Here is a 27,770-nt window from a genome sequence, read left to right as displayed (position 1 = left end):
CAACAAGAAGTTTGGAAGGACCTCAAACACGTGGAGGTTAAGGACCATCCTGCTAAAAGATGAAAGGGTCAACCAGGAAATTAAGGAAGAATTAAAAAGATTCATGGAAACTAATGAGAATGAAGATACAACCGTTCAAAATCTTTGGGATGCAGCAAAAGCAGTCCTAAGGGGGAAATACATCGCAATACAAGCATCCGTCCAAAAACTGGAAAGAACTCAAATACAAAAGCTAACCTTACATATAAAGGAGCTAGAGAAAAAACAGCAAATAGATCCTACACCCAGGAGAAGAAGAGAGTTAATAAAGATTCGAGCAGAACTCAACGAAATCGAGACCAGAAGAACTGTGGAACAGATCAACAGAACCAGGAGTTGGTTCTTTGAAAGAATTAATAAGATAGATAAACCATTAGCCAGCCTTATTAAAAAGAAGAGAGAGAAGACTCAAATTAATAAAATCATGAATGAGAAAGGAGAGATCACTACCAACACCAAGGAAATACAAACGATTTTAAAAACATATTATGAACAGCTGTACACCAATAAATTAGGCAATCTAGAAGAAATGGACGCATTCCTGGAAAGCCACAAAATGCCAAAACTGGAACAGAAAGAAATAGAAATCCTGAACAGGCCAATAACCATGGAGGAAATTGAAGCAGTCATCAAAAACCTCCCAAGACACAAGAGTCCAGGGCCAGATGGCTTCCCAGGGGAATTCTATCAAACGTTTAAAGAAGAAACCATACCTATTCTCCTAAAGCTGTTTGGAAAGATAGAAAGAGATGGAGTACTTCCAAATTTGTTCTATGAGGCCAGCATCACCTTAATTCCAAAACCAGACAACGACCCCACCAAAAAGGAGAATTACAGACCAATATCCCTGATGAACATGGATGCAAAAATTCTCAACAAGATACTAGCCAATAGGATCCAACAGTACATTAAGAAAATTATTCAACATGACCAAGTAGGATTTATCCCCGGGACACAAGGCTGGTTCAACACCCGTAAAACAATCAATGTGATTCATCATATCAGCAAGAGAAAAACCAAGAACCATATGATCCTCTCATTAGATGCAGAGAAAGCATTTGACAAGATACAGCATCCATTTCTGATCAAAACTCTTCAGAGTGTAGGGATAGAGGGAACATTCCTCAACATCTTAAAAGCCATCTACGAAAAGCCCACAGCAAATATCATTCTCAATGGTGAAGCACTAGGAGCCTTTCCCCTAAGATCAGGAACAAGACAGGGATGTCCACTCTCACCACTGCTATTCAACATAGTACTGGAAGTCCCAGCCTCAGCAATCAGACAACAAAAAGACATTAAAGGCATTCAAATTGGCAAAGAAGAAGTCAAACTCTCCCTCTTCGCCGATGACATGATACTCTACATAGAAAACCCAAAAGCCTCCACCCCAAGATTGCTAGAACTCATACAGCAATTCAGTAGCGTGGCAGGATACAAAATCAATGCCCAGAAATCAGTGGCATTTCTATACACTAACAATGAGACTGAGGAAAGAGAAATTAAGGAGTCAATCCGATTTACAATTGCACCCAAAAGCATAAGATACCTAGGAATAAACCTAACCAAAGAGGTAAAGGATCTATACCCTCAAAACTATAGAACACTTCTGAAAGAAATTGAGGAAGACACAAAGAGATGGAAAAATATTCCATGCTCATGGATTGACAGAATTAATATTGTGAAAATGTCAACGTTACCCAGGGCAATTTACACGTTTAATGCAATCCCTATCAAAATACCATGGACTTTCTTCAGAGAGTTAGAACAAATTATTTTAAGATTTGTGTGGAATCAGAAAAGACCCAGGGGAATTTTAAAAAAGAAACCATATCTGGGGGCATCACAATGCCAGATTTCAGGTTGTACTACAAAGCTGTGGTCATCAAGACAGTGTGGTACTGGCACAAAAACAGACACATAGATCAATGGAACAGAATAGAGAACCCAGAAGTGGACCCTGAACTTTATGGTCAACTAATATTCAATAAAGGAGGAAAAACTATCCACTGGAAGAAAGACAGTCTCTTCAATAAATGGTGCTGGGAAAATTGGACATCCACATGCAGAAGAATGAAACTAGACCACTCCCTTTCACCATACACAAAGATAAACTCAAAATGGATGAAAGATCTAAATGTGAGACAAGATTCCATCAAAATCCTAGAGAAGAACACAGGCAACACCCTTTTTGAACTCGGCCACATTAACTTCTTGCAAGATACATCCACGAAGGCAAAAGAAACAAAAGCAAAAATGAACTATTGGGGCTTCATCAAGATAAGAAGCTTTTGCACAGCAAAGGATACAGTCAACAAAACTCAAAGACAACCTACAGAATGGGAGAAGATATTTGCAAATGACATATCAGATAAAGGGCTATTTTCCAAGATCTATAAAGAACTTATTAAACTCAACACCAAAGAAACAAACAATCCAATCATGAAATGGGCAAAAGACATGAAGAGAAATCTCACAGAGGAAGACATAGACATGGCCAACACGCATATGAGAAAATGCTCCGCATCACTTGCCATCAGGGAAATACAAATCAAAACCACAATGAGATACCACCTCACACCAGTGAGAATGGGGCAAATTAACAAGGCAGGAAACCACAAATGTTGGAGAGGATGCGGAGAAAAGGGAACCCTCTTACACTGTTGGTGGGAATGTGAACTGGCGCAGCCACTCTGGAGAACTGTGTGGAAGTTCCTCAAAGAGTTAAAAATAGACCTGCCCTACGACCCAGCAATTGCACTGTTGGGGATTTACCCCAAAGATACAGATGCAATGAAACGCCGGGACACCTGCACCCCGATGTTTATAGCAGCAATGGCCACAATAGCCAAGCTGTGGAAGGAGCCTCGGTGTCCATTGAAAGATGAATGGATAAAGAAGATGTGGTTTATGTATACAATCGAATATTACTCAGCTATTAGAAATGACAAATACCCACCATTTGCTTCAACGTGGATGGAACTGGAGGGTATTATGCTGAGTGAAGTAAGTCAGTCGGAGAAGGACAAACATTATATGTTCTCATTTATGTGGGGAATATAAATAATAGTGAAAGGGAATATAAGGGAAGGGAGAAGAAATGTGTGGGAAATATCAGAAAGGGAGACAGAACGTAAAGACTGCTAACTCTGGGAAACGAACTAGGGGTGGTGGAAGGGGAGGAGGGCGGGGGGTGGGAGTGATTGGGTGACGGGCACTGGGGGTTATTCTGTATGTTGGTAAATTGAACACCAATAAAAAAAAACTTAAAAAAAATAAAATAAAAGCCATATGAGGATTATACTAAAAAAAAAAAGAATTCTAGAGATATAGTTCAAAATGATGTGCTTAATATAAAACTATAAAGGAAATTATGACTATTCTAAAAAATCTAAAAAAAAACAAGGATCAAATTATCAGGAAGATTTATCATTTACACATTTGTATGTGACTAATAATATAGTCTCATTATAGATAACTAAAAATAAACCGAAATAAAAAGGAAAACAGACAAATCTACATTCATAGTGGAAATTTACCATACCTCATGAAAATTACACAAAAATTAATAAGGAAATAGAAACTTAGAGAAGAAGCATGATTAACAAAAAAAGGTCTAATTCAAAAATACAGGACACTGCTAGTATATATATGTATATATATATATTTATATATGTAGGTGTCCTATATATATATAGGACTCTACTTCTTACAAGTCAAAATGCTACTTCTTTACAAGTATACTTGGAACTTTCTCAAAAAATGAGCATACCTTTCTTTATGGGCCATTAATAAAGCCCCAAAATTTTTCAAAAAATTAAAATTATACAAAGTATGCTTTATGAGCACAATGGAAATGAGTTAAAGAAGTAATAAAAAGATGACTATAAAATTCCCTATATTATTTGTGATAAAGAAATACATTGATTAAAGAAAAAATTGCAATGAATGTTAGGAATTATTTCAAAATATAAGTGGAAACAATACGTGTGAAAATGTGTTTGATTTGCAAAATACATGTTTATAGGAAAATATATAGCCTTAAATGCAAATATTAGGATAGAAGAAGAGATTTTTTAAAACCAAAAAGTATCAATTTCAATAAATTGGGAAATAGCATCAGAGACTAATCTGATGGATCTAAGAGACTAATCTATTGGATCAGCATCCCGTTCATTCGGAAGTCAGAGACTTTTATGCACCTAACCTGAGCAGTACCTACTTTATCTTAGTTAGTATTTCCAAAGTTCCAAAAAAATATTTATCTTTGGGATTTAGGAAGAAAAATTCAGAATTCCAGAGAATTCTCTAGAACTCAGTCATCTTTACAGTTGTGTTAATAGATAATGTCTACTACAGAAAGTATTTTACTGTTTTTCTAAATATTGTCCCTTGATATACTACAAAATCATGCATGATTTCTAAGTAGTAGGCATTGGCTCAAAGAAATATTATCAGAATTGTGCTTTGCATGCTTTCAGAATGTTCAAGATGCCTTTGAAGTGTACTAGTCAATGATGCGTTACATTGCAGTGATTTAAAACATACCTGGCAATAAGTGAATGGATTTCCTTTATCTTTCTTAAATACATTTCCAATACTTTTCATACTTTTTCCTAATTATTAGGTATAGCTGATAATTGTTTAGTAAAAAAGAATGATGAACATTAGCAGTTTTTACAAAGAACTGTAACCTATAGTGAATAACATAAACACTGGAAAACACTAATAAACACTATTAGGTATAAATAGCAATGAAGATTTCCTAGCGAGGATTAGAACACTACGCAGAATCACATATCATAATTGTGGATTTAATAACTTGTTGCTTTCAAAACTTTTCTGTGTCTTGGAACAACACTCATAAGATTTAGATTATCTATTAGTTACAATTATCTACTAATTAATCTATTTCCATTACCTATTAATCTTACCTACTAATATTACATTTATTTTAATATCATTTACAAGAATGACTTACTACCAGCAAATACAGTCACAAGCGCACACAGGTTGCATAGCAACAGCTATAGGAGTGACTGATTAGATCCTGTGAGCTTCTCTCTGCTGTGCTCCAATCCTTGTTCCCGTAACTGACAATCTTTTCTGACTCCACGTATCAACATTTCTTGTTCTTATTTTCGACCTGAAAACTTCTTCGCATTTTCCCAATTTTGTGACTTTTTTTTCATGATTTGATGTTTGGAAAAATACACACGTTAGTGAGAAATACTGACCCCTCAACTCACATGATTTTAGGCAATGTTGGACAGAATATAGTCTGGTGTCTGTAGCATGAACCTCTGAACCAGACAAAAGACTGAATTTTGATGGTCATGTCAGTCTGGTGTCAACCTCAAGAAAAAGGAAAGTTGGGATATCCCCCAAACATAAATCAGAACTGGTCTCATCTGCCCATTGCCATCTTTGTTAAATGAGAGACTCTCTTACTACTACAGCCCAAAGGATGGAGGAACACAAATTCAAGTGACTAGTTTGAAGAAGGGATGCCATCTCCCACAGAAATGAGAGCTTCTAAATCCTTACTTTTCCATACTAAAAGCACCTGTCCATATCCCTGTAGTCTTATATATAAATGTTTTTGCTTATTTTTTGTGGGACCATTTTTTGATTCCTTAACATCACCCTGGACACAATGAACTTCATGAATTATCTTGGATCTCTGAGCTTTATGAATTATCTCTTTGACATCGACCCTAGAAGCCAGTATTTTTAATATTTTAATAAGAATAAAATTTAAAATAGACTATTTTAACAAGGAAAATGGTCTAAATTTCTGTTATATCACATAAGATACAAATAGAAAAATAAATTTAATATTTTAATACAACCAACAAACGATACCAAATGAATTCTAATTACACTAAAGGGAATTAAATGTCAGAGAAGAGAAATAATATTTTAAAGCAAAATGCAACCCTATACAACCAGAACTTTAAAAATGAAATTAGATGGAACCCTGGATGGCTCAGTAGTTTAGCACCTGCCTTCTGCCCAGGGAGTGATCCTGGGGTCCGGGAATCGAGTCCCACTTTGAGCTCCCTGAATGGAGCCTGCTTCTCCCTCTGCCTATATCTCTGCCTCTCTTTCTCTGTCTCTAATGATTAAATAAATAAAAATGTTAAAAAAAAAAAGAAAGAAATAGAGATTTCCCTTGAGCAGATACTGGCATTTACTTTAAATTTTCTATTTCTATTTTTTAATTTTTTTTTAAGATTTTATTTATTTGAGAGAGAGAGAGAGAATATCAGAGAGCACAAGCAGTGGGGACTGGCAGAGGGAGAGGGAGAAGCAGGCTCCCTGCTCAGCAGAGAGCCTGATATAGAGCTCCATCCCAGCTTAACCGACTGAACCACCCAGGCACCCCTAAATTTTCTATTTTTAAATATTAAAATTATAATACATAAAATTATTAGGTATCATAAAATAGGAAGAAAAATATGGGAATTCCATGTTTTCCAGTATTCCTGTAGAAGATTTAGATTTCATGAAATGAATTTCATTCTAAAACCAATTTTATTATTTTTTTTTTAATTTCAGTAATGAAAATTACTACTGTTGCATTTATTGGCATTTTGAGTTGAAATCATGAATGTCAGTGGTTGGTCATTATTATTTCAACTCTATATCTAGAATTAAGTTTATCATGGTTTCCTCATCACAAAAGTTGTGAATTATGAAGAAGTTAGTAATAAGGTATGCTACTTTGCTCACAGGTGTAATTCATTTGTAGCTGAGTTGATTAAAAACCATTTTTTTAGTTCTTTTCAAATAATTGTACTGTAATTATGATTGAAGTTTTGCCAAATATATCTTTTCTCCATTTTTTTTTCTTTTTCTTTTTTCTATAAGTGACAGAGGCAATTTGGGATATGTTCAGAGGCTAACAACCAACCATATAAGGAAGAAAAGAATTAGAACACTATTTCCCAAAAGAGAGGAACGTCTACATAATATTGCCTAAATTGTTTTTGAAACATTCAGATCCCAGGGTTTCACTCCATGGTAATTGAATCAGAATTGGAGATGGAATATTTATATTAAAGAAGTATCTTCACAGGCCTAAAGAAGAATGATCAAACAAACCGAAAGTGATTTTTCACCATTTATATCCCTCAGGTAGTGTTGTAGGTGCCACAACAAAGAGCAATCCCAGCCATTCGATGTCTTGAGAAATCTCCTGAGCTACAAACACTATCTGAGTGCTTGGGTATGTGGACCTGAGGATCCCTCTCAGCAACACATGCTGTGATTACACTTTCCTCTCTAGATGCAACTGTGATAGGGGGTTTCTTTTAGTGATTCATCAATGTGCTCAAGCAAATTAATTAAACAGCTAGAATTGAAAGAAACTGAATGGTAAAGAGATTACATGGGAGAATAACACGTAGGCATGTTCTAAAAACTTAAAATCCAATATGGAGAAAAAGAAAACCACAGATAACAATGATGTAAGCTAAAATGAGATAGGTTCCAAAAGAAAAGGCAAAGCCAACGTGCAGTAAGAGAGAAAGAAAGTTAAAATTCATTGTGATTAAGAGATATTGAGAACAGCTTTTATAATAAAACATGATATTAAATTTATACCCTGACTTAGGCAACACTGTGAGGGGACTATGGTAAAGTTTTAAGGGTAGGAAAATAATTAAATCTCCCTCATTGTGAATTCATAAAGTACCCAATCTTTAGGTCATTTATTTCCTTTCATTAATTTATATCTTTAGCTAGGTTTTTCAGATATCTTTTATATGTTTTTCACCTTAATATTAGTGTCGCAAAATTGCCTAGGTGAGCGTTGGTCTAGATACTGTAGGTTGTTTTTTGTTTGTTCTGTTTTGTTTTTGCTTAAGTAAAACTATCACATATCAGACTCAGAAAAAGAAAAATCTTCATAGACCTTAAGTTTAAAACTTTAAAGTATTAACACAGTCTTTATCTAAGGATCAAAAATCTTTTGAAGAGCTGTGGGTAAAGCACAACTGAGATTCTGCATGCTTCAGGGAGCAGAACTCTGTCAGTGGCTGATCATTATTGTCCCACCTGTATATCTAGACTAAGGCTATCATAGTTTTCCTTACAAATAGCAACTATAATTTAGATTTTCTATGAGTCCTAAATCCATGGATTAAAAAAAAATCATTAAAGTCAATCCACAAGTATTTGTGAAGCATTTGTATGTTCCTAAATATATATTACTAGAAGCAACAATAGGTGTAAACTCCATTTGGATAAGCAATATACATTCTTCAACACATTTACATGAACTATATTCTAAGGAAAAATATGTAAATCTGAATAGAACCAAAACACAGTAATTAGTTTTATTGATGTTAGTGTGGAGAGATGATTTGAATATTGAAAAAAGGAAAAAAAAAAAAAAAACGTAAAAACAAAACAATTTTAGATGAACAAAGAGAACAAATTTATAACTTGGGAATTGCATTCGAGGCATAATAAAGCACTAAATTGGTAAAGCCTTGGGATCCCTGGGTGGCACAGTGGTTTAGCACCTGCCTTTGGCCCAGGGCGCGATCCTGGAGACCCGGGATCGAATCCCGCGTCGGGCTCCTGGTGCATGGAGCCTGCTTCTCCCTCTGCCTATGTCTCTGCCTCTGTGTGTGTGTGTGTGTGACTATCATAAATAAATAAAAATTAAAAAAAAAACTTTAAATTGGTAAAGCCTTCAGTTACTTAAATAAGTTGTATATCTCATATATAAGAGTTACAGAGGTGGCCAGTCCAGGGCTGGTATAGTGGTTCTGCAGATACTTGAAGGACTTCAAGTCTTTCTACTCCTCTGATTACCAGAGTTTCCAACTTGAAAGATGCAAGATGGTTGTTGGAACTCTTACCATTAGGTACAAGCTGCAAGAAACACTAAGGCTGCCATCCCTAGATGAGAAAATCCCTTTTAAAGAGCTTTTCCAGAAAGTTCAGTTCCATCTTATTGCCCATCCTATGTGAAAAGATGACTTGGAGAATTGTTCTTCATTTATTTGTTCTTGTTATGATCATTGCATTTCTCCACTCCAATATAGTCAGGAAGAGTTGTAGGACGAATGTATGCTACTGGATTCACAAGTGGTAAACTCCCTTGTAAGAACATAAAGAGGATTAATGGGGCTTCTGGGTGGCTCAGTTGGTTGAGTGTCAGTCAGCCTCTTGGTTTTGGCTCAGGTCATTCAGAGTTGTGAGCACTGAGCACTCAGCCTGGAGAGCATGGAGCCTGCTTTCTCCCTCCTCACCATCCCTCTCCCCCTGTCTCCCCTCTTCTCTCTTCTCACTCTCACCGTCTCTTTCTCTCTAAAATAAATAAACTCTTTAAAAAATAAAAAGGTTTAAAAGTTAGTTTAATCCATAAGTTAATATTCTACTTTGCTGTTGAACTATTTGGAAAGGATAGAAAAGACCTATCTCCTGATAAAAAGGAGTAAAAAGTGTAATACTTAGGAGGAGTTCACTATGGCCAAATGGAAACTAGTTTCAGCTATGATATGTCTAAAAATGTGTTTTCTGGTGATGCTTTAATATCAGTTTTAAATAACTTTGTTCTCAATTTTTAATCAACAATTTTTGTTAATTTACTTGTTTCTAGTACTAGTGGTTCATATCTCAGAAGTAGAACCTCACTTAGAATGTCCACAGTATGTCTGTCAATTTCAAGCCAGGAAATTGACAATATTGTTTATATATTTCACTAAAAATTACAAGAAATAAAATTACACTAAAGAAAGGAAAACCCAGAGGACTACGTAGAGCCAAAATATTTCATGATGGAAAGAAGACTTCTGGCTTTCATATGCAATTGAAAATAACATAATTGCAATGAACTAATGCAAAAATTACCTTATTTTAGACACTTATGTAAAGCAGGGTGGTAAAGATGGTAGTTGATTTTTCTACAGTCACATTTCAATAACATTTTCTCATGGTCATGATCTCAGACTCTGTCCACACAGAAATATGAAAAAGTATACAATCTACAAATGATTCGAACCTCAAATCACATCAAAACTCATCAGGTATAAGGATAGCCCATTTATTAACAATACTTGCTTCTATAAATGCAATGTCACACTTAAACCATGAATATACATATAGGAGTTTTTCTAACATGGGTAAATCATTCCACATAGTATCACTAAAAATAAACTGAATTATGATACAGTAGTAATGATGTAGAGTTAGCCCCAGAAGTCTACATTGTGGTTTTAAAAAGACTATAGGTTTTGGTATGATAAATAAGAATAAAAATTCCATCTTAATTACCTACTAGAAATACTGTGTCTGCCTGTCAACCATATTTTTAACAAACTAGTTGTCCTCCTTTTTAATTCACAAGATTAGAGTGATACTTAGCACAACTCTCGGTGTGAGGCTTGGGCATGAAACTTAAATCTGGTAAGTCAGACTGTGCTACTCCACAGTTCACAGTTTGATCCAGAGATGAGGATGTAACCGAAGTGAGCCAATCCAGCTCTTTGTGGAGACTTCTATGGCTTCTAAAGAGAGAGGGGTTTTCTCCTTGTAATGTAATGGTGATAAAGAATCATGTTATTATTTGTACATACAAGATATTCAAGCTCCTAGGTTGGCAAATAACAGGCACATAATAAAATTTTGAAAGTTTTGTTTTTTAGTTTTTAAAGATTTTATTTATTTGAGAGAGACAGCAGAGTGAGAGAGAGAGAGAAAGAGAGAGAGAGAGAGAACACACAGAGACAGAAGGAGAGGAAGAAGCAGACTCTTCACTGAGTGGGGAGTCCACTGTGGGGCTCAATTCCAGGACCTGAGACCATGACCTGAGCCAAAGGCAGAGGCTTAACCAACTGAGCCACGCAGGCACCCTTGATTTTTTTTTTACTTTATACTTTAAAAAGGGCATAGATTCATATAACAAGACATCAAGTAAACTAGTAGATGGAATAAAGGATCTGGAATTAGAAATCCTACTCTCCCCCTGCTAAATATGGAAATTCACACAAATTATTTCACATATAGATCTGTTTTCTCACCTGAAGAATAAGTTTAGTACTTTTTTACTTTTTTTCCCCCTCTGATTAATGTGTGTGGTGAGAATTGACTACATAATTTCTGGTGCCTTGTGCAAAATGGAAATGTGGGGCCCATCATTCAAAGATTATCAGAAATGTAAACACACTAATTCATTAAACAAAGTACAGTCCCCTTCTGAGTGCAGGTTCTCTGTGTGGTAGATTAAATAAGGTCATAACTCCTTACCTATTCCTCCTATAAAATGTTACGTCAGGTCCTCCTTCCTTTGACACTGGGCTGCTCCTGTGGCTAGCATTGACTAATGGAATGTGGAGGGTGATGGTATGCCATGGCACTTTCACCATTTGCAAAGCCATGAGTAAGTTTGCCAATTTTAAGACCACCACACCATGAGAAAATTAAAGCTAGCCACTTACACAGTTAGAGAGGGAGAGGGGGACAGAGACAGAGAGAGAGGTTGGCCATACAGTTAAAAATCAGGGTGGCAAGCATGTAAGGGAAGTCCTCTTAGACTTCCACTCCAAACAAGCCACCAGCTGAATGCAACCAATTGAATGATCTCAACCATATATTGCCCAGATTCCTGACCCACAAAATAATAAGAAAGCAAAATAAATATCGCTTTAAGCCATTAAATAATGGAGAAGTTTGTTAGAGAGCAATATATAATGAAAGAGATAATATTTAAATATTTTTAAATATACTTTGGCATTAATGTTAATGAAATAAGATGGTATTATTTTACTATCATTCTCCCTGGGTTGAAGCAACCAATCTGTACCTTAAGCAGTTACTTGTGATATATACTGGGCTTCTAAAATTAAAATAATTTTGTATGATGACATTACTTTGTATAGTTACAGGTACTTAGTATAGTTATATAATGTGATAGACAAAACAATGGGTATCAAAAATACCATGTTCTAATTTCTCAAACCTGCAACTATGCTACTTAATATATTAGTTTTCTAGAGGTGTCATATAGCAGATTACCACAAACTTGTTACTTAAATCAACAGAAACATGCTATCTTACAGCTCTAAAGTCCAGAAGTCCAAAATCAAGGTGTTGATAGGATAGTACTCCCTCTGAAGGCTCTAGGAGGAAATTCTTCCTGGCTTCTTCCAATGTGTGGTGGCTTCATGCACTCTCTGTCTTGGGCATAGATAACTCTAATCTCTGCCTTATTCTTCACATGGACTGTTTTTTCTGTCTTTTCATCTTTTCTTTTCTTTAAGGATACTTGTCATGGATTTAGGATTTGTTCTAATCCAGAATGATCTTATCTCAAGATCCTTAATTACATCTGCAAATACCCTTTTTCCAAAAAAAAGGGACATTCATGGGTTCCAACTGGACATATATTTGGGGCCACCATTTCTGCTACTACATAAGCGAAAGAGAATTAAGGTTGCAGATGGAATCAACTGATCTGATTATGTACCCATGTAATCGCAATGCTCCTTAAAAGTGTAAAAAGAGGCAGAAGGGTAGGTCACTGTGTAGAAGGCCTGCCCTGACATTTCTGGCTTTGAAGATAAAGGAAGGGGTCCACAGGCAAGAATGCAGGCAACTTCCAGATGCTGCAAAAGAGAAGGGTGCTTCTTCCCTGGAGCCTCCAAAAAGAACGTAGCTCTTCTAACATCTTGATTTTAGTCCATTGAGGTCTGTCAGACTTCTAACTTACACAATGCAAGATAATAAATTTTGGTTGTTTTAAGTTACTAAACTTGTGGTAATTTATTACAGCAGTACTAGTAAACTAATACCCATAATTGCATAGTTTTTTTTCAGAAGTTAATAATTACAATAATGCAGAAGTACAATTGTTTTTACATTATTTCCTTTAAAAGAATTTTTACTGTGCACAAATTGTTTATATCACCAGTACTTCCATAAATATTTACCAAATGTACACTACTTTATTGCTGTGATAATGGTACGTAATGAACAACCTCAAAGCCTCTCAATGTTGCTATGACAACATTTAATTCTCTCCTGTATTTGTGGGTTGTTTGGGGTGGCTCTGCTTCAGGTTGTTGCATTAGATTCACAGCTCCAGTCATGCTCTTTTTCTTTCTTACAGCAAAATTCAATAGAAGTGAGTAGAAACACATGACGCCTCTTAGGTTTCAAACCTATTCCATTGGCCAAGGCAAGCTATGTAGCTAAACTTAACATCAATAGTATGGAAAAGTATACTCAGAGAAAATCATGGCAATGGAAAAAGGATGCAGCAATTTTTTTGAAAACTATATGTATATATATATAAAAAACACTGATAATCCCAATATAAAACATTGGGAATAGGGATCCCTGGGTGGCGCAGCGGTTTGGCGCCTGCCTTTGGCCCAGGGCGTGATCCTGGAGACCCGGGATCGAATCCCACGTCGGGCTCCCGGTGCATGGAGCTTGCTTCTCCCTCTGCCTGTGTCTCTGCCTCTCTCTCTCTCTCTCTGTGTGACTATCATAAATAAATAAAAATTTAAAAAAAAATAAAAATAAAACATTGGGAATAAAAACACAAAATTTATGGGGCTTGTGTAGCTCAATGTTAAACAGCCAACTCTTGATTTTGGCCCCAGTCATGATCTCAGTGTATCCTGAGACTGAGCTCGAGACTGAGCCCAACCTCAAGCTTTGCACTCATGTGGAGTTGGCTTGTCCTTCTTGGTCCCCCTCTGCCCCTCCCTTCACTGGAGCTCTCTTTAAATAAATAAATACAACAGAATGCTTTGTCCTCTTACTGTGCAATTTTGGATTTTAAAAATTCTGTTGACACTGAGGTGGAAGGCCTTAAAGTGAATACAAAGGAACAAAAACTCATAAGGAAAAAAAATACACTTAACTGCATGTATTATTAAAACTGTGGTCAGGTTTGAATGTCAAGGGAAAAAAGTTAATACTGGATTAAACATATTAGAAGCTTATTCTGGAGATACGCAATTTATGGCTTGGATGGTGCATCTGCTCCATGAAATCTGTCACTCTTCCATTCCTTCATCTTAATGTCTCAGGAGTCATCTGCATTTCAACAATAGTTTGGGAGAGATTAATGGAGAAGAATGGACAATGGACATGCAACAGTGTCTCTTGAGAAAGTCCCTGTAAAGTGTTCATGATATCCAGGTTACATTCTCTTAAGTAGGGTTTAGACACATGTCTTACTACAAGAGGAGATTGGAAGTGTAGTCTCTTTCTTTCTTGTCTTTGTACCTAGATGAAAATTTTGTCAGTATAAGAGAAATGGTGCCATGCAGTCTCTACAGCACTAAGTAAAACTTTTAAAATATGTGTAAATGTCATAAAATATTCGAGTTAGGAAATACTGTTTACAAAGTGTAAACACCATAATACAAATTAGTACTAAGTATAAATAGTAAGAATGATGGAAAACGCTAATAACAAACACAAAGAAAAGGCAAAGATAACAACTCCAATAACAAATACAAATAAGGGACAAACAAATTATTTCCATAATATTGGAAATACTGGGATAAAGAGCAGGAGACCCTTAAGGGAAAGGTAAATACAGAGAAATAGATTCTTATGAGCACTAGGATGTTACTATCTTCCATTAATAGAAGGAAATGTTCAACCTTAGGTTAATCACTGGATGTCTAAATAGAATTCAAAGGGTAATTTGGTCCCATGAATGGTAGAGGCTCTGGATTGGAACTCTTACTAGTCAGATCAGAATAAAGGGAAATTATCCCAAAATAACAATCTACATTTGTCTGTGATTTTCCATTCATGTAGTAAACAGCTTCAAATTATCTGGGAATGGCTACAATAAATTATAGAAAAAACATTCTTCCAGGCAAAGCTATCTCAGGGCAGGGAGTTCTTTGTCATGGTAATGAGAAAATTAAGTAATCTCATCACTGTTTACCATCTGTAGGGGAAAGCAAGAATACTAGGAAAGACAAGTGCAGTTTATGTAAAAACGATGAGTTATTCCTAGGAGCAGATAACAGAAGGGCAGCATTTGAAACTATCTTCACAGAGATGAAGACAAAAAGACAATTACAATTTTTATATTCAGAAAGTTAAATGCCAATAGTGAAACTTTCATTAAAAAATACTACAGACACAGTTCCAAGGGCAACTACCTATCCCAAATAGTAATAGAAATAATAACACAGCCTTTCCTCCCCAGAGAAAAAGTAGAATGGGGTATAGATGAAAGTTACAGGATATTCAGCTTCTTTTGAACAAGTTGATAATTTTCACACACTTAAAATTATGAAGAATTTTCCCAAAAAATATTTCAGATGTATTTCTGTATGTAGTATATATATATATATATATATATATATATATATATATATGGTTTGCTGGGTATATTATGATATAGTTTCTACTTACCTTGCCAATTTCAACACACTCCGTGTCAAATACCATTCTTCAATGATATTAAATGTTTTTCCCAGAAGGCATGAGGCCTTAGCCTCTAGGACTTTGGGCTTGTTATTTCTCTCTGTGGACATTGTTTTCAGTTTCTCTTTCCCCTGTCAAAACCAAGGATGCAATAAGAAGTAGACTGGGTAAGGGTAGAGGAGAATTAAGCAAACAAAAACCCGTGGGTTTTTGGGGGTTTGTTGTTGTTGTTGTTTGTTTGTTTGTTTAACCATGGTCTATTTCAAACTATTCAATGTCACCTATCCCATAGTTAGGAGGCAATGTGCACAACAGGCTCTCACTGCTATCAGCACCATGGTCTCAGCCCCTCCATTTTACTGATTTACCCCTATCTTCCCCCATCATATCTTCCCCCCCCTCCTTCTAGAAGTCTTTTTATCCTGTCCTCCCAAATTTTATTATTTGGAGTAGAATCTGTTTCATAAAATGTAAGATGTAGCATCAGCATTGCTATTTTAAGCAAATGTTTAAAATGATGAAATGTGCTATTTTAACATGTAGTTGTTGATCTGTTGATGAATTTGTAGACATTTAAACCCTATGTCTTGCTAATAATAAATCTAGAAATGACTCAGATGGCAAATAACTAAGAGTTTTAAGGCTATTAAGAGACTCTTAAAATTGCCAGTCTGCCATTTGGCAAAGCCATCAGTGCCAACTGCCATACTAGCACAGTGTTAGACATAATATTATTTCTTTTGCCAATCTAGGTTTGTAACACTTCCATATTATAATTGGGCCAGAAGAGCTATTAAGTATTGCTACCCACATGGACCAAATTGAGGCAAAATTATGATAGTTATTATGTCATTGCCTGTGATTCAAAATGCAGAAGTCAGGGCAGCCCAGTGGCTCAGCGGTTAAGCGTTTGCCTTCAGCCCAGGGTGTGATCCTGGAGTCCCGGGATCAAGTCCCGCATCAGGCTCCCTGCATGGAGCCTGCTTCTCCCTCTGCCTGTGTCTCTGCCTCTCTCTCTCTCTGTCTCTCATGAATAAATAAATCTTTTAAAAAACGCATAAGTCACACTTTTCTAAATGTGAAGGCACTGATAAAGAGAAAGTAGAAGGAATGTGTTCAACAACATAGAAATTATCATCTATCATCTATCTATCTATCTATCTATCTATCTATCCCACATCTAACATAGTCATGTAGTTATAGCCCTAAAACATATAGACCTTGGGGAAAAAGAGATTGTTAACTCTACTGGGAACATGCTTGTGAAGAAATAAAGTAATTCTAGAGCAAAGAGCTGAGATGAGGAAGCACTATTGCTAGAAATCCCCTGAAAATTCACCACAAAGTACTTAAAGACAATAAGCAATAAAATGTCTACTTCAGAAGACCTGATGATTAATTCTAGAGGCAAGGATCTTGACAGAGCAAGTAGTTTATAAGAAAGAAAAATCACAGTGTTTTCAAGAAATCAAAGACTTAAATTTGAAACTAGTTTGGTTTCAATTTCTGATTTTCAGAGCATTATTTTCAGGATCATAAAGTGATGCTCAGAAGTAAAAATATGATTCAGCTCAAGAATAAATAATAATAAAAAAGAAGGAATAACAATAAGCTTCAAATAAATAAAGCAATTAGTCAAGAAATCGATCTAGGGGATCCCTAGGTGGCTCAGCGTTTTAGCACCGCCTTTGGCCCAGGGCATGCTCCTGGAGACCCGTGATGGAGTCCCACGTCCAGCTCCCTGCATGGAGCCTGCTTCTCTCTCTGCCTGTGTCTCTGCCTCTCTCTCTGTGTCTCTTATGAATAAATAAATAAAATCTTAAAAAAAAAGAAGTCTGATGTATCACTAATTTATATGTTCTTCTAATGTATAAACATATAACATAAATAATATATACAATATATAAATAGCATATATATACATATATGTAAAAATGAGTTATTGTATCTCCTATTGGAACATGTAATCTGATTAAGGAAATATAATATACATATAGATGGTTAGATGAAACATAAAACAGCCTATATCAAGGTCACTGGTTAAAATGTTGGAGGTAGGGACTGTTTCTTAAGGAATCTCTGAATTCTTTGCAGTATGCATGGTGGAAGTATTATGGTCATCTGTATCATTGGCATTACTGTTGTCAGTAGGGAAATACACTATTTTAAGCACTTCACAAGTATTTACTTTCACAAACACTCTGTGAGAATGATGCTATAATTATATTTTACTGATTAAGAAACAGAGGGACAGAGCAGTTGAGTAATCCACCAAGGTTACATAGCTGATAAATCATAAAATCAATATTTAAAACCAAGCAGACCCACATGACAAACTGGAGCTTTTAACCAGTGTTTCACACACCCCCAGTAAATGTATTGAGTTGCATTCAATAAATTTACCGGTACAAACTGTTTATAAGAAAATAGAAGAGGAGGGGGCACCTGGGTGGCTCAGTTGGTTAAGCATTAGGCTCCCTGCTCAGCGGGGAACCGCTTCTCCCTCTCTCTCTGCCTGCCACTCTCCCTGCTTGTGTTCTCTCTCACTCTCTCAAATAAATAAATAAAATCTTAAAAAAAGAAAAGAAACAGAAGAGATAAGATTAGTCTCACTTTTAGATAAGAATAATGCAAGAGTTCAGCACTCAAGTGCAATTTCAACTTTGAACCAACAGAAAATAGGGAAAGATTTCTTGTTATCTCTGGAACCCTTTCACTTCGGAAATCATAAATTTCAATGTCTCAGTGTGACCCCAAATTCTTAGCCTTCTATCACTTTAATTCTTTTATTACATTTTTTCCTCTCATTCAAATTTATTGATCACCTTAACTTTCCCTATTTCTCAGTCTTTCAATCCATGACACATATTTATGGAAAACGAGTGAATAAAGACATGAGTGAATGAGCAGCATAATAAATGATACAGAAGCAGAAATGAGGTCTGTTAAAAACCCTGAAGTAACTCTTTATTTCCCTCCAAGTAAAATATTCTTCAAGGAATTAAAAAAATTAAAAAAAAAATATTATTCAAGGCTCCACATGAGCTTCCACTTTATGTCTTAAATATCATCCTGTCTCTGACCTCCCTAATGCTGTGTTCCCTTGCTGCAAAACCAGAATGCTGCATTTTTTCTCAGACACTACCTCAAGGCTTTGCTCAACTGTCCCCTCGGCCTGAAAGATCTTTTTCCTTCATGTCTCTACTCCCACTTTTCACCCTCTCAGGGAAGTTGGCTCTCACCATGCAGTTTAATGCCATAATCAGTCCCTCCCACTTGCCCAGAGCACCTAATCAGACTTGCTTTACTATGCTTTTTGTTTTTCTTTTAGCATGCATCAGCCTCTAACATGGTATATTCGATATTTTATTACATTTATTTACTGTCTGTGTTATAATGTAACTTCCACAAGATCAGGAATCTTTTATCCACTAACAAATATGTACTGTATGAATGAATACAAATAACCTACCCTAGAAATGTATCCTATTGCAGGGCAACACACACATTAGCAATGGTGGCCCTAAAAGTTAGCTTGGAGAACATTACCCACTAAATTCCATTAAATTCTTCAAACCGACCTGAATGATATAAAGGTATTTTGCTGTACGGATGCAGCCTTGAGATCAGTCATCTAGCTTACTTTCTCAGACAAGTTCCCAACACTAAGTGATCTATTTTGAAATGTGGGAGGAGACATGGATACAGGGCTATAATGCAGGAATGTTGTAATTTTTGGATTCCCAGATCATTCCACTTTCATTCAGTCACTTGTCCATCTGTACATCCATTTATCAACCAATCAATATTGCTTGCTCGCACTGTAGGAGTCAGGTACACAGGTAGGCATTGATTGGGGAGCTCAAGATGAAAGTATATGATTCTTTGCTGAATGAATCTGGGTACTACATAAATGTTTGATGAATGCTGAATGAGTGGGTATAAAGAGGCCACTAAATGTTTAAGTCTAAGTGGATGGAAAAATTACATACTCTCTGAGGTTTATTTCTTCATGTGCAAAATGAGATTACAAGATAATAATTTTAACATATCCCTTTATAAGTCCATGATTTGATCCAATGAAGAACAACCAACTACTAAAAAGTATTAAGCATGGAGATATCAAAGTGGTATTTGACCAAGATTCTTTTTGACAAGTATTTGCAATGTGAATTAGAGAGGTAGAGTCAGAGATAAGACAAGCAGAGAAAACAGAAACAGTATACCATAATGTATACAGATACTGAAAGCTGGGACTTAAAGTTGTTAAGGGCAAGCCTCTGATACCAAAGCACAAAGAGAAAAACACAAATGTAACACTGTTTAAAGAACAGATCAACTGAGCTTGGTGTCAAACTACTACAAGGGAGAATTACAAGCTCTGTCTGCAGACAACTGTATTGTCTGCAGCTCTGAGGTTAAGCAATTTTATGTTATTATTTATGGCTTTATTTACTTGTCCTGACTGCTGTATTGGATTACATCTTTAATTTTAAAGGGTAAGATCTTAAAGCAAAATGAGGCAAAAGAGGTACAGACCACAAAGCATACAGTGAAAAAGAGTGGAGGAAAGAAATTCTAATTTATACATAATATTTTATATTACGGTGCCATTGCATTTTAAACTTTCCATTGAACTCTAAACTTTGTGGCAGGAAGGTTGAACTACTTACCCATCTGTATATCTGAAAGCACTATATCATATTAGTTAAATGAATGTATGTTTTCTGAATTTGTCCTGGATTGTTTGTGATTTGGCATGGATCTAGAGAGAAAAAAGAAGTGGGAATGATCAAGAGAATAGGACTTTGATAAATGAAAATGTTTCCAATGCATAAACTGTGACTCCAATAGAAATTTTATGAACCAAGTGAATTGAATATAAGGCATTTTGAAATATGGCCATTATGTAACCTGGGAAAAGATTCAGATGACTTGCAAATTTTCCTAAAGAAAATGCACTGTTATATGATTGCTAATTTCCAGTCCCCAGTGAACAAATTGAAGGTAGTTTCTAAACGCTATGACTATGAGGTTTTACCCAGTTAATTAAATACAAGCGATTGGGTTACCTAACGTATTTGGTGGGCCTCGAAATTACAGTTTACAGCAATTATATTCACATTACAATGATAAAAGGATTAAAATATTCTGAATGGAAAATACAGATATAAAAAAGAAAAAAATGAGTTATAGTGAATATGTTGAGTTGCCATAATCTCCTCTGATTGTCTTTCTACAGATGAGATCTTTCTACAAATGAGATCATTTCTCAGCTACCCCAGCAGTTATGTTCCATATGTACCTTATTCCTCCAATTTGATGCAGTCATGTGAGGTTTGGAAGGCAGAAATAGGAAATGTATGGCTTTGGCCATATATTTTTGTATGATGATTATTTGTTGATGATGGACACAGACACTGAAATTTGGATTTTTTTTTAGCAGTGACCCAGTCATTAGCTTTGTGGCAGGCTGGGGAAGATGGGCAGAGGTGGGATGGCTTGCCACATGTGGGGACAGTAGGAAGCTCTCTGAATGAAAGTTTCCAGCAGAAGCCCTCTGAAACCCTACTTCCTGTGGTAGCAGAAGTATCAGCTCTCCTACTGGGCTTTGTGGAGCTCTGGAGTAATTTCTAGGAGGTCAGCCTAGAACGCCTCTTGTGTCCTCCAGCTGAATTTTTAAGAAATTAATTTCCTGTGTTTAAAGCTTCTTCATTAAGATGGATAGAATGGTTTCAGTTTCCTGCAGTTGAAGTTCACCAGATCCATCAATGACTTGATGGTCTACTGTGGCCCAGCACTTTCTATCTTGTTTTTTAGTTTTCATGCCTTGCCTTATTTCTATTGCCTTTTGATAGGTTTTTGTAGAATAGCATAGAGACAAAAGAATTGGAAAATCAATGTCTAGTCAAGAATTGCTCACAGAAGTGTTATCTTTGAATTACAATGAGCAATTTTTAAAAAATAAATACGTGTATAACACTTAAACATATTAGTCATCCTCTCATTTAGACACCTTCATAAGTAGTCATTAGTTAACCCTCTATGTGAAGTCCTTTAAAACTAACACAAGCAAAACTGATTTTACAGTCTATCAGTAATTATGCTGATAGATTTGGGAAATTGTTCAACTGAGAAGGAATAGGCACATTTCTAGAACATTTCCGGCCTGAAAATAAATAAGTAAACTGGTGGTACTAGGCTAAAAATGTAGCCTGATAAAAACAAAATAAATATAAAATAAAATAAAATAAAATAAAATAAAATAAAATAAAATAAAATAAAACACATGTCTTCAGGAAGAGCTAAAATTGCCAACATCATTTAATTTATAGTTAAGTAAATCAACATGTATTTTATGACAGAAAGAAACTCAATAATAATGAACTAAAAATACAATTTTGTATCTACAACTTGAACTAGATTTTGATACACTTGACATTTTAATGAGGAATATTTCATTATAATTATAAAGACTGAAATGATATTATAGTGTTCACATGCTTGTTAAGGGCACTCCTTGAAAACCATTTGGCTGTGTCAAGACCCTGTCGTGCTATTACAGCTGCTCCATAGACATGTACACTGGCGTTGATTAATCAAACTCACTTTCATCTGTGACTCTTTGCACATACCTTTTATAAAATTGACTTCATTACCTATTTCGCCAACAATAAAACTATTGTCTTTTCTATACATCTTCTAAACAGTAAGGAATTAAAATCTTTTAAGGACTGAAGTACAAATTAGATATAGGGAAAATTTTAAAAATGAAATCAAACAAAGTGAAGAACAACAGAAGATTAATTACATTGTCTTTCTCAATGTAGTAATTTGAGGGGGGAAGAAAAGATAATTTAGAGTTTTGAAAATATCTTTAGTTCAAAATACCAGAGGATATCCAAATAAGACTTACAAGGCCAACAGTCATTCTCCAAAGAGAGACAATCATGATTCAGTAGAGTTCAAAACTATGAAATGGATTTCAGTATTGAGCTTCTACAGTTTCCATAGCTAGAAATAATCTATTTGGAGTTTTGACATAATAATATTAAGTGTCACAGAGAGAAAGAAGTACAACATACACCAGTAAGAAAACTGAACATAGGTACACTTTTTCTCAGAAAATATTTTAAAGGTATGGTGAGCTCATACCCCATCAGTAAGCAGTTGTCAAGCTTAAGTGAGAACCTGAACAACTGCGAGAGACAAGTAGTCTTCTTATAAGATTTAGTAAAGCATTTTAAGGATTTCTGAAGCTCATGTGTGATTTTTTTCCTCAAGAATTCCATTATTCATTTAATTTCAGTATAGCTAAAGTTTATAAGAGGGCATATGAAATTATAAATCAATACAGAGGTAATGTATTTTTTCAAGGGATTTAAGAATTCTTTCATATGCATTCCCAAATGTGTCCATGAACACTAATGTATATTTCATGTATATCCATTTTAGCACTTTCATTAATTTGCAAACTCCTTGAAAGAGAGACCAGGTCTTATTCACCTTCAGTATCTCCCTCATGTTGAGCTCAGAGCTGGATCCACTAACAAATTATTGACTGCCTAATTAAAAACAACTCATTCAAGGTATATAAAAGAAAAGCTGTTTTTAGTAAGTTAAATCCACACTTTCATTTTTCACTTTCTAGTGGTTACTAAGATTATAAAAGCAACCACTCCTTCTGATCTCAGTTTAAAAGTCTTCAGGAAAAATTATCTCTGATATTTAACCACTACCCTCTGTCGCTAACTGCTTTCCCTCCCATTTCCAACAATGTCACATCTTCTTGTCTACCTTTATTTATTTTTTAAAGATTTATTTATTTATTTATTTATTTATTTATTTATTTATTTATGAGAGACACAGACACAGGCAGAGACATAGGCAGAGGGAGAAACACGCTCTGTGCCGGGAGCCCGATGCGGGACTCATCCCTGGACAGGGATCATACTCTGAGCCAAAGGCAGATCTCAATTGCTGAGCCACCCAGGTGTCCCTCTTGTCTACCTTTCTAAACTTAAACTCAGCTTACCAGGTACATTTAATCCTGTGGTTATTTCATTAATGTTCCCTATACTAGAACGTAAAATCCAAAACAAAGAGGAATTTGTTTTGACTCTCACTTGTATTTTACTACAACAAAATTTGGCAAACAGTATAATTTTTATAGATATTTTAGATGTATGGGGGAGGGGGAGAAAGAGAAGGAGAGAGAGAGAAAGAGAAGGTAAAAGAGGACTCCACAATTTATTATTTATTTAATAACAACAAGGAGTTTGCAATGATTGGATCTGTCACCCAGAGCACCGTCCCTCTCCCCACTCATCCCCACTCCAACTTTGATGAAAGAAAGTATTTATCAGATGGTTGGCCAAAATTGAGGGTGGTTTTTTGGAGAGGTTTCACTATTTTCTGTATGTCAAAAGGTCAGGCTCATAACATAAAGTAAATTATTCTGAAAACATGATTATGGTCCAGACAGTGTCTAATATTGGTTCTCTCCAAAGGTGTCTGGACAGCAGATTTAGTTCCTAGTTTGTACTGTTCTGTAGTAGCAATGCCCAAATTGTGCTATAGAGAATAGCAGTCCCTCAAGTTTTTAACAAATATCCCCATTACAAAGTTGTGGTTCTGCTTGTATGGGAGATACTCCTATTTCTTTGCATGAGGACTTCTGAAGACCGTTAAAATATTAATATCATGATTTTCTGGGAAGGAAAATTAACATGGAGCATTTGCCAAACCTGTTTAAACACTGAAGATTTATTTTATTTTATGTTATTTTTGAAGCAGCTAATCATATCCCTAGGAACTAGTATTTCACTGAATGCTAGATTTTGGGCTTGAGTCCCAAGGTTTATGGTAACACAGCCAAAAATTAAAGCCTTCTCAAACTACCCTCAATTCAGGCTAATAAAGAATAAAGAAGGAAACTGAGGCAGTAGGCTTAGTCTCTGATTCTTCATCCTAGTGGTTGTTCTCATCATTTTATTATAAATAATGTGAGGATAGATATGTTTCAGAGACCTTCCCCACCCCCTCCTCAAGAACTAATGTTTAACAGGAAGGACAGAAAAATTGGATCTGAACAGCCTGGTAAAAATTTAAGTGAAAGTACCAATTCTCACTCCTTCTCCAGAAAGAATTAAATTAAAAAGTAACTCTGAATTTGAATTCTCAGATTATACCAAAGTTTAGAAGAGGAAGCTTAAAAATCAATGTACTAAAGTTAAAGCCTCAGTATATATTGAGCTCCTGAACCATATGTTTTATTCAGTTATTTGGCTGTGGGCTCTACTTTGCAATGCTTTACTCCACCTCCACAAGGAAAGCAACATATTCTGATCAACGACTCCAAGACTGTCGTTAACCGCTGGGTTTGATTTTATCCCTTGGCCTCTATGCAAATAAGATAGACAGGGTTTTACTTTTTGTTGTTGTTCTTGCTCAGCACTTCACTGGCTTATTTCCTCTAAAGTAAGTGTGTGTATTAAAAAAAAAAAAAAGTCTTAATGAGGCCCATGGGTTTCATTTCTGTAATGTCAGATTTATTTGTATAGGTTAGCTAGACATAAACTGGCAGTTTCTTTAAGTTTCAATAACTGAAACATAAGTGTATGTAGGATAAGTGTATCAGAAAAAAAAAATCCAGTTGATTTACCTGGGCTTCCAATCTGTATTAAAATGCCAGAATCATGTCTGTCTATCATATATCTATCTGAAAATAAATGACTTTTGAAGGTAACTTATGCAAATATATCTTAATTGAAGTGAACTCATGTAACTCAAATATTGAACAAATGTTTCATTATTGTTAGAAATGGATTTCTAAAATATTTTGATGAAAGGTTTAGTGGCAACTCTAACTGAAAACAAGACATAGTAGGTCGGCTATTATATTCAATCCTAATAATGGCCTTAAATATAATTTAATATTAAGTTTTGAAGCAATAAACTTAATCAAGGTGATGTCATTATGTTCATAACTGGTAAACTAATTTTTTTAAAGTTATTTCGAATAAGCAGCGAGAGGCATGAATCTTTTTGAAATTGGCCTAAGTGCTTGTAATGAGCTCTGCTTCTCAGGTGTGTCTCCACATGCATTCAGGACAGGCTTCTTTCTGTAAAAGGCAATAACCCTGAGACTCTTTAAAGTTTGTTTTTGTTTTGTTTTGTCTTTCTCCCCAAGAATAATTTGACTTTGTCTTTATTTGAGAAGAAAACTTCATGGATATTTTTGGAAGATGGGAATGATGTAGAATACATGTCTACTCCAAGATTCACCAGCCTTGACACATCCACTAAAAATAAGGTTATGATGTTAAGACACTATGATTGCTGGAAAAAAAAAATTGCTGCCATATGTCTTACCTTGAATGTGCTGAACTGAGCTTTTTGTAAGGCAGAAACAATACTCCCTTTTTCCTTTTGGTCTTCATCTTATTTATATTTTTAAACATTTTTTATAAACTGGAAGGTCTCAGGGTAATCATTTTCAGAGGTAATCCAAAACAGGAGGCAACTTTTACTATGATACTACTTGGTACATGGTTTCAGTAAGTATTTCTTTTTAGTTTTATTTGCTTTGTACTACTCACTGCTCTAGAGGGAATATTCAAAACAGTTTCCTGAAGTTACATTCAATTCTAAATTACTGATCATCCCCCCAAAATAGATCAAACTTGCTGGTAAAAAAATTTCATTTTCATTTTAGCTCATCATCTGGCAGTGAACTGGGGGTAAAAATGTAGGTTACTTACCCACTTTGTGATAAGAATGATCATAACATGGGCCTTTCAAGAAAGAAAAGGATAGAATGATAAAACATGACACAAATGGCATACGATAAGAAAATAATTATAAGAACTTAAAGTCGAACAAATACATCCTCGGTAGCTGCTTTTCACCCTAAAAGAAGTTTGAATTCAACACACAAAAATTACTTGATATAGTACTAGTTTCAGCTACCAGAAGTTCTAGAAGGATCTATTCATAAGAATCCCCTGGCATAAACCTCTGGAAAAAAAGCCTCTGTAAGAGAGCTTTAGTGTTGTTTCAACCTCCAGTTTGATCAGATTTTAAACCTACTTTCTAAAAATGTGCTATATTGACAAAGTATTAACTTTCAGAAAAAGAGCTAATGATAGGGGAGAATGAGAAGTAGATACTTGAACTGCAGAGATGGAGACACATCCATAAATAAACTTGACTGCTCTTGTTAGGCCATGAACAAATAGAATGTTAACACCGGATAACAGTTTCCAATTGTGGCTTTATTGCAGACTTTGGAAATAGCTATCCTTACAGCCTCTATCTCAGATTTTTAAAAAGTCATATTTATATAAAACGAGACCTTTTTGGTTAGCTTATAAATACTTAAGAGCTATGATGTAATTTGCATTCTAAAACTATATAGAAAAGGCAAATTGTGCAAGCAATTCTATTTTATGCAATTGTCCAGATTAAATTTATCAAGCTTTATTTTCCTACGTGCACTCCAAAAACATATTTCTTCAATTGTTAAAAACAACAACAAGGTTTAGATAGCTTCATAGTCATTTTAATGTGAGTATTTAAAGAGAAAGTCTGGCAAAGCTTTAAATAGAAGGCAAACACAACAATTAAGTAGTCAGCATTACCTGCCTTCAGAACTCTAAATAGGTTTAATTATTCAATAATTCAGATTCATAGAGCAGCTTTAACTTTAAGCAATTATATAAAGAAAAAGGTGATTGTCTTCTTATGCAGCCAGGAGCTCAATGAAAAAAGAAAACAACAAAGAAAGGTATTTTCTTCATAACCATCAATCACCATGCTTAAGACTTTTTGAATTGGGCATCATTCAATGTTTCCTTTAGTGACACAGGTCTTATTATATCACTTAATATAATGATTTAATATTGTATGACTCAGATAAGCAAATCATATCATTTGTATTAGGTATGCAGAAAAAAATAAACTTAAAATCCAAAAAAAATAAGTATTGGTAGGTTTTGTTAGATTTTACAAATTTCTTTTATAACTTCCACAATATTAGGTGTAGTAAAATGGAAATGCTAAATGAGATGTTGCTTAGTGCGTGTCACTGGCTCATATTCAACAGTGACTGCAACTTGGATTTTTTTTTTTTTTAAGATAAATGACAGAGGAGCTTCATGTGTCTCATGGCAGGGACAAAGGGCATTGGTAGGCCTATGTGATAGCTGTGAAAGCTCCTGATCAAAAGTGGCATTTGTCTCTTCCACTACCATGTCCTTAACCAAATCAAGGCCATGGCAAAACCTGGTGAAATACGTTCAAGAAAGGTAATT

General features: G+C 35.2%; 1 long non-coding RNA gene across 2 annotated transcripts in view; it reads left to right on the top strand.

Moving 5' to 3' along the window:
• The window catches only part of LOC119872250, a 181,027-nt gene that overhangs the window by 59,619 nt on the left and 93,638 nt on the right, over positions 1-27,770 (top strand). The window lies entirely within an intron of this gene.

Source organism: Canis lupus, chromosome 6 (genome assembly GCF_011100685.1).
Source record: "Canis lupus familiaris isolate Mischka breed German Shepherd chromosome 6, alternate assembly UU_Cfam_GSD_1.0, whole genome shotgun sequence".
NCBI lineage: Eukaryota > Metazoa > Chordata > Mammalia > Carnivora > Canidae > Canis > Canis lupus.
This window is presented reverse-complemented; position numbering and strand designations above follow the sequence as displayed.